This window comes from Hoplias malabaricus, unplaced genomic scaffold (genome assembly GCF_029633855.1).
Source record: "Hoplias malabaricus isolate fHopMal1 unplaced genomic scaffold, fHopMal1.hap1 scaffold_104, whole genome shotgun sequence".
Lineage (NCBI taxonomy): Eukaryota > Metazoa > Chordata > Actinopteri > Characiformes > Erythrinidae > Hoplias > Hoplias malabaricus.
Genome location: NW_027100802.1, coordinates 123,362 through 132,500, shown reverse-complemented (window position 1 = coordinate 132,500; position 9,139 = coordinate 123,362). Strand labels below are relative to the sequence as shown.

Below are 9,139 nucleotides of genomic sequence, written 5' to 3'. Positions count from 1 at the left end.
GACCTGTATCGTTATTTTTCGTCACTACCTCCCCGTGTCGGGAATGGGTAATTTGCGCGCCTGCTGCCTTCCTTGGATGTGGTAGCCGTTTCTCAGGCTCCCTCTCCGGAATCGAACCCTGATTCCCCGTTACCCGTGGTCACCATGGTAGGCGCCTATAGTACCATCGAAAGTTGATAGGGCAGACATTCGAATGAGACGTCGCCGCCGCAGAGGGCGCGCGATCGGCCCGAGGTTATCTAGAGTCACCAAAGCGGCCGGGGGGCCCGAGCCCCCCGGATGGGTTTTGGGTCTGATAAATGCACGCATCCCCCGAGAGGTCAGCGCTCGTTTGCATGTATTAGCTCTGGAATTACCACAGTTATCCGAGTAACGTGTGGAGCGATCAAAGGAACCATAACTGATTTAATGAGCCATTCGCAGTTTCACTGTACCGACCGTGTGCACTTAGACCTGCATGGCTTAATCTTTGAGACAAGCATATGTTACTGGCAGGATCAACCAGGTAGCTGCACCGTGGGAAAAGGGGGTGAAACGTCACTCCCCGCCACGTGGGTCGGCCCTACCGAGACCCTTTTCGGGGCCCCGGGTCGGGCGCGGCCGCTCTCGGTGCGTTTGTTCGGAGCAGCACTCCTTTCGGATCTGCTGTCCCGACAGAGGAGAACCAGGAAATGTCGATTCGTGGGGCACGCTGGCAAACAGGAGTGGGGCCACGAGTTCAGATGCAGAGCCCCGGACATCGCTGTGCCTGCGGCCGCCGTTTTCGGACTGTCTCAGCGTAGGGGACTGGCCGCCTAAGTCTCCCAAAGATAGGTACGGGAAGGGTAAACAAAACCCATCCCTGGAAGCTGACCCGCAGCATGGGGTAGGATCCCTCTGCTTCTTTTTATGAAGCCTGGCAGGTGCCTACCCAAGGCGGGTCTGGTTTTCCGGTAGAGCAGCATCTCCACGTCGGTTGTCATCGTTCAGACACCTTCATTTCGTACTGCCCTCTGAAATCCTGACGGCCCCGCACTGGAAACGCCCATGCCCACGTTGTGCTCGGCCCGCCCGAAATAACCTCCTATGCAGAAGGGGTGCGACATGCCTGGGATCCTCTCTGACGTTGACGAGGGTCCAAGATTTCTTAACATGACATTCCTTAGCATAGAAGCGCTTGTACAAGTGTCCTTGTACCGCCCACTGGAGTTCCTGGCAATACGAAGAGGACGGAGATAAAAGGGAGATGACGAGGCACCAATAAGGGAATGTTTGGGTTGATGGAACGAGACATGATCTAATAATGGTGTACGTGACTGGGGTCCTATATATGGCTTGGATTTGTTCAATAAATTCAAGAGATAAGAGAGAATCTTTGACTGTCTGTCTTATTCCTCTCTTCTCCTCAAAGAATTCTTTGAGCGTCGATCTTTCTTCCTGGTGATACTTAATCATTAATTTTAAGTTTGCCATAATAATTAACATTCCCTAATCAGAAGCCCTGGATGAACAGAGAGGTTCGCACTCTGCTCAAAGCCAGAGATGCTGCCTTCAGATCAGGATGCAGGGAAGCATACAGCTTGGTCAGAGCTAACCTGAGGAGAGGAATAGCTATAGCCAAGCACTGCTACAAACGCCGGTCCTGATTCACAAAAAAAAACAAAAGCAGATGCACATAAATGGAAAAACCTAATGCGTACAAAAGAAGGGCAAAAAACAAGACTGGTGGTCTGAGATTTCTTACCATGGCATCCCTCAGCATAGAAGCGCTCAGGGTACGAGCGTCCTTTGTACCGCCCACTGGAGTTCCTGGCAATATGAAGAGACTAATAGCTATAGCCAAGCACTGCTACAAACGCCGGATTGAGGAGCACTTTACCTCCTCTGACCCTCGGCGTATGTGGCAGGGAATACACGCCCTGACTGACTATAAACCAACTAGCTTTGTTCCATTTACCAACAGTGCTTCACTCCCTGATAAGCTGAACAACTTTTACGCTCGTTTCGACCAGATGATAATGATATCTTCAATAAACGATCCTCCACCGATGACAACCCACTTGTACTTTCCACTTCGGACGTCAGTCGCATGCTGAGTAGAGTGAATGCACGGAAGGCAGCTGGCCCTGATGGTGTACCTGGCCGTGTGCTGAGTGCTTGTGCTGTGGAACTTGCGGGTGTCTTCGCTCTCAACAGAACTACACACTGCATAACCCACCTCAATAATTTCCAAGTGCTTTAAAAGACTAGTTCTTTCTCACTTGAAATCCTGCCTGCCTGCTACGCTGGACCCACACCAGTTTGCTTATCGTTGCAACAGATCCACCGAGGACGCTATCTCAACAGCACTACACACTGCACTAACCCACCTCGCTTGGAAGCATAAGGAAGCATAAAGTAATCTAAATCTCCCTGGTAGGCGGCTGCGTTGACCTTGGACCTCAGAAAATAAAGTGGACCCACACCAGCAGATGACATGGGACACCAAACCGCCACTGACTGTGGAAACTTTACAGGGTAGCTCGAACAATGTGGATTCCGTGCCTCTCCTCTCTTCCTCCAGATTCTGGGACCTTGATTTCTATAGGAAATGGTCCTTGGTCTTCCAGGACCAAGATGGCATCGCGATCACACTGCGAGGCTCAGCGTCTTACCGGTTTTAGTGATGTTATACTTCTGTACTTAGCTATCTCCAGTTTTCTTGCGCAAATAACTCTTGCGAACCACAGTTACGACAGACAGACACTTTTGGAAATTAACATTCACTGCACAAACACCGGATTCAGCATCGGTTGGACTTTAACCAGCTTCAAAACAACACCCCTCCCCCATCTTGGACTTTCCGATCATCTTTCTTTGTTCCTGCTTCCCAAATACACTCCAGTCATGCAGAGGATTAAGCCTTCAACCAGAACTGTAAAGTTCTGGATGGATGGGGCTGACTCCTTCCTTCAGCAACAGTTCCAGCACACCGACTGGAGTGAGTATGCTGCCCGAGCCTGCACAGGCTCACACATCCACTTGGACACCTACACTAACTCTGTCCTGAAATGCATCAACAAGCGCTCAGGGTACAAGCGTCCTCTGTACCGCCCACTGGAGTCCCTGGCAATATGAAGAGACTAATAGCCATAGCCAAGCACTGCTACAAACGACGGATTGAGGAGCACTTTACCTCCTCTGACCCTCGGCGTATGTGGCAGGGAATACACACCCTGACTGACTATAAACCAACTAGCTTTGTTCCATCTACCAACAGTGCTTCACTCCCTGATGAGCTGAACAACTTCTACGCTCGTTTCGACCAGATGATATTGATATCTTCAATAAACGATCCTCCACCGACGACAACCCACTTGTACTTTCCAATTCGGACGTCAGTCACATGCTGAGCAGAGTGAATGCACAGAAGGCAGCTTGCCCTGATGGTGTACCTGGCCGTGTGCTAAGAGCTTGTGCTGTGGAACTTGCGGGTGTCTTCGCTCACATCTTTAATGTTTCGCTTGCCCAGGCAGCTGTACCATCTATCTTTAAGTCAGCCATTATTGTGCCTGTGCCTAAGCATTCTACTGCTTCAGACTTTAATGACTTTCGACCTGTAGCACTCACCCCAATAATTTCCAAGTGCTTTAAAAGACTAGTTCTTTCTCACTTGAAATCCTGCCTGCCTGCTACGCTGGACCCACACCAGTTTGCTTATCGTTGCAACAGATCCACCGAGGACGCTATCTCAACAGCACTACACACTGCACTAACCCACCTCGCTTGGAAGCATAAAGTAATCTAAATCTCCCTGGTAGGCGGCTGCGTTGACCTTGGACCTCAGAAAATACAGTGGACCCACACCAGCAGATGACATGGGACCCCAAACCGCCACTGACTGTGGAAACTTTACAGGGTACCTCGAGCAATGTGGATTCCGTGCCCCTCCTCTCTTCCTCCAGATTCTGGGACCTTGATTTCTATAGGAAATGGTCCTTGGTCTCCCAGGACCAAGATGGCATCGCGATCACACTGCGAGGCTCAGCGTCTTACCAGTTTTAGTGATGTTATACTTCTGTACTTAGCTATCTCCAGTTTTCTTGCGCAAATAACTCTTGCGAACTACAGCTACAAGAGACAGACACTTTTGGAAATTAACATTCACTGCACAAACACCGGATTCACGCAATCTTTGACTGTCTGTCTTATTCCTCTCTTCTCCTCAAAGAATTCTTTGAGCGTCAATCTTCCTTCCTGGTGATACTTAATCATTAATTTTAAGTTTGCCATAATAATTAACATTCCCTAATCAGAAGCCCTGGATGAACAGAGAGGTTCGCACTCTGCTCAAAGCCAGAGATGCTGCCTTCAGATCAGGACGCCGGGAAGCATACAGCTTGGTCAGAGCTAACCTGAGGAGAGGAATAGCTATAGCCAAGCACTGCTACAAACGCCGGTCCTGATTCACAAAAAAAACAAAAGCAGATGCACATAAATGGAAAAACCTAATGCGTACAAAAGAAGGGCAAAAAACAAGACTGGTGGTCTGAGATTTCTTACCATGGCATCCCTCAGCATAGAAGCGCTCAGGGTACGAGCGTCCTTTGTACCGCCCACTGGAGTTCCTGGCAATATGAAGAGACTAATAGCTATATCCAAGCACTGCTACAAACGCCGGATTGAGGAGCACTTTACCTCCTCTGACCCTCGGCGTATGTGGTAGGGAATACACACCCTGACTGACTATAAACCAACTAGCTTTGTTCCATGTACCAACAGTGCTTCACTCCCTGATGAGCTGAACAACTTTTACACTCGTTTCGACCAGATGATATTGATATCTTCAATAAACGATCCTCCACCGACGACAACCCACTTGTACTTTCCACTTCGGACGTCAGTCGCATGCTGAGCAGAGTGAATGCACGGAAGGCAATCAATCAATCAATCAGATTTTATTTATATAGCGCTTTTCACAACAAAAAGTCGTCACAAAGCAGCTTTACAGAGATCCGGGTCCAAGCCTCCTATGAGCAAGCCAGGGGCAACAGTGGCAAGGAAAAACTCCCTCAGCACACGAGGAAGAAACCTTGGAAGGAACCAAGACTCATACGGGGAACCCATCCTCCTCGGGTCGACACCGGAGACACAATAGAGAACAGAAGTAAAAGTGAAGGGGTTATAGTAATATAAATGTAGTATATTAGTGATGATGGAGAAGTAGAAATGAAAATGGTGAGGATGATGATATTAGTGATGTATGAGTCTTAGCAAGGCCAGGATCTTGTACAGGACACGGGCTGGATCAGGGCAAAACCTGGAGAGCAGCAGGACATCTCAAAGCATGAGAGAGAGACAGGAGAAAGAAAGCCAGACAAAGGGAACAAAATAAAAATACAAAAGGTTAGTAGGGTCATGGTAAAGAACGGGGAAATTTGTCCTGCGAAAAAAGCTTCCACTGGTCAGGCAAGAGAACCCAGCGACAGACAGCGTTGTTGGCAGGTACTACAAAGCTAACTAAGAATGCTGTAGCTATGGTGATATGACAGGATTAATACAGAACAGTGATAATATGAAAACCAGCCCGAACACCAATAGAGAAGGAGTAACCTGAAGGTGAGTGATTAACCAAAAGCTTGTTTGAAAAGGTAGGTTTTTAATCTAGATTTAAAGATTGAGGCAGCTGGCCCTGATGGTGTACCTGGCCATGTGCTAAGAGCTTGTGCTGTGGAACTTGCGGGTGTCTTCGCTCTCAACAGCACTACACACTGCACTAACCCACCTCGCTTGGAAGCATAAGGAAGCATAAAGTAATCTAAATCTCCCTGGTAGGCGGCTGCGTTGACCTTGGACCTCAGAAAATACAGTGGACCCACACCAGCAGATGACATGGGACCCCAAACCGCCACTTACTGTGGAAACTTTACAGGGTACCTCGAGCAATGTGGATTCCATGCCTCTCCTCTCTTCCTCCAGATTATGGGACCTTGATATCCATAGGAAATGGTCCTTGGTCTCCCAGGACCAAGATGGCATCGCGATCACACTGCGAGGCTCAGCGTCTTACCGGTTTTAGTGATGTTATACTTCTGTACTTAGCTATCTCTAGTTTTCTTGCGCAAATAACTCTTGCGAACTACAGTTACGACAGACAGACACTTTTGGAAATTAACATTCACTGCACAAACACCGGATTCAGCATCGGTTCGACTTTAACCAGCTTCAAAACAACACCCCTCCCCCATCTTGGACTTTCCGATCATCTTTCTTTGTTCCTGCTTCCCAAATACACTGCAGTCATGCAGAGGATTAAGCCTTCAACCAGAACTGTAAAGTTCTGGATGGATGGGGCTGACTCCTTCCTTCAGCAACAGTTCCAGCACACCGACAAGAGTGAGTATGCTGCCCGAGCCACCACAGGCTCACACATCCACTTGGACACCTACACTAACTCTGTCCTGAAACACATCAACAACTGTGTGGACTGACTTTGACTGTCTGTCTTATTCCTCTCTTCTCCTCAAAGAATTCTTTGAGCATCGATCTTTTTTCCTGGTGATACTTAATCATTAAATTTAAGTTTGCCATAATAATTAACATTCCCTAATCAGAAGCCCTGGATGAACAGAGAGGTTCGCACTCTGCTCAAAGCCAGAGATGCTGCCTTCAGATCAGGACGCCGGGAAGCATACAGCTTGGCCAGAGCTAACCTGAGGAGAGGAATAGCTATAGCCAAGCACTGCTACAAACGCCGGTCCTGATTCACAAAAAAAACAAAAGCAGATGCATATAAATGGAAAAACCTAATGCGTACAAAAGAAGGGCAAAAAACAAGACTGGTGGTCTGAGATTTCTTACCATGGCATCCCTCAGCATAGAAGCGCTCAGGGTACGAGCGTCCTTTGTACCGCCCACTGGAGTTCCTGGCAATATGAAGAGACTAATAGATATAGCCAAGCACTGCTACAAACGCCGGATTGAGGAGCACTTTACCTCCTCTGACCCTCGGCATATGTGGCAGGGAATACACGCCCTGACTGACTATAAACCAACTAGCTTTGTTCCATCTACCAACAGTGCTTCACTCCCTGATGAGCTGAACAACTTTTACACTCGTTTCGACCAGATGATATTGATTTCTTCAATAAACGATCCTCCACCGACGACAACCCACTTGTACTTTCCACTTCGGACGTCAGTCGCATGCTGAGCAGAGTGAATGCACGGAAGGCAGCTGGCCCTGATGGTGTACCTGGCCGTGTGCTAAGAGCTTGTGCTGTGGAACTTGCGGGTGTCTTCGCTCTCAACAGCACTACACACTGCACTAACCCACCTCGCTTGGAAGCATAAGGAAGCATAAAGTAATCTAAATCTCCCTGGTAGGCGGCTGCGTTGACCTTGGACCTCAGAAAATAAAGTGGACCCACACCAGCAGATGACATGGGACACCAAACCGCCACTGACTGTGGAAACTTTACAGGGTAGCTCGAACAATGTGGATTCCGTGCCTCTCCTCTCTTCCTCCAGATTCTGGGACCTTGATTTCTATAGGAAATGGTCCTTGGTCTTCCAGGACCAAGATGGCATCGCGATCACACTGCGAGGCTCAGCGTCTTACCGGTTTTAGTGATGTTATACTTCTGTACTTAGCTATCTCCAGTTTTCTTGCGCAAATAACTCTTGCGAACTACAGTTACGACAGACAGACACTTTTGGAAATTAACATTCACTGCACAAACACCGGATTCAGCATCGGTTCGACTTTAACCAGCTTCAAAACAACACCCCACCCCCATCTTGGACTTTCCGATCATCTTTCTTTGTTCCTGCTTCCCAAATACACTCCAGTCATGCAGAGGATTAAGCCTTCAACCAGAACTGTAAAGTTCTGGATGGATGGGGCTGACTCCTTCCTTCAGCAACAGTTCCAGCACACCGACTGGAGTGAGTATGCTGCCCGAGCCTGCACAGGCTCACACATCCACTTGGACACCTACACTAACTCTGTCCTGAAATGCATCAACAAGCGCTCAGGGTACAAGCGTCCTCTGTACCGCCCACTGGAGTCCCTGGAAATATGAAGAGACTAATAGCTATAGCCAAGCACTGCTACAAACGACGGATTGAGGAGCACTTTACCTCCTCTGACCCTCGGCGTATGTGGCAGGGAATACACACCCTGACTGACTATAAACCAACTAGCTTTGTTCCATCTACCAACAGTGCTTCACTCCCTGATGAGCTGAACAACTTCTACGCTCGTTTCGACCAGATGATATTGATATCTTCAATAAACGATCCTCCACCGACGACAACCCACTTGTACTTTCCAATTCGGACGTCAGTCACATGCTGAGCAGAGTGAATGATAACTTCCCCCAATAACTTCCAAGGGGTTTAAAAGACTAGTTCTTTCTCACTTGAAATCCTGCCTGCCTGCTACGCTGGACCCACACCAAATTGCTTATCGTAGCAACAGATCCACCGAGGACGCTATCTCAACAGCACTTCACACTGCACTAACCTACCTCGCTTGGAAGCATAAGGAAGCATAAAGTAATCTAAATCTCCCTGGTAGGCGGCTGCGTTGACCTTGGACCTCAGAAAATAAAGTGGACCCACACCAGCAGATGACATGGGACACCAAACTGCCACTGACTGTGGAAACTTTACAGGGTACCTCGAACAATGTGGATTCCGTGCCTCTCCTCTCTTCCTCCAGATTCTGGGACCTTGATTTCTATAGGAAATGGTCCTTGGTCTCCCAGGACCAAGATGGCATCGCGATCACACTGCGAGGCTCAGCGTCTTACCAGTTTTAGTGATGTTATACTTCTGTACTTAGCTATCTCCAGTTTTCTTGCGCAAATAACTCTTGCGAACTACAGCTACGAGAGACAGACACTTTTGGAAATTAACATTCACTGCACAAACACCGGATTCACGCAATCTTTGACTGTCTGTCTTATTCCTCTCTTCTCCTCAAAGAATTCTTTGAGCGTCGATCTTCCTTCCTGGTGATACTTAATCATTAATTTTAAGTTTGCCATAATAATTAACATTCCCTAATCAGAAGCCCTGGATTAACAGAGAGGTTCGCACTCTGCTCAAAGCCAGAGATGCTGCCTTCAGATCAGGATGCCGGGAAGCATACAGCTTGGTCAGAGCTAACCTGAGG

General features: G+C 48.2%; 1 non-coding gene across 1 annotated transcript in view; it reads right to left on the bottom strand.

Moving 5' to 3' along the window:
* The window catches only part of LOC136680951 (18S ribosomal RNA), a 1,839-nt gene extending 1,331 nt beyond the window's left edge, over positions 1–508 (bottom strand). The window contains exon 1 of the ribosomal RNA XR_010797546.1: positions 1–508. This exon is cut by the window's left edge and continues 1,331 nt beyond it. This is a non-coding gene — a ribosomal RNA (18S ribosomal RNA).
* Between the last annotated feature and the right edge of the window lie 8,631 nt (positions 509–9,139).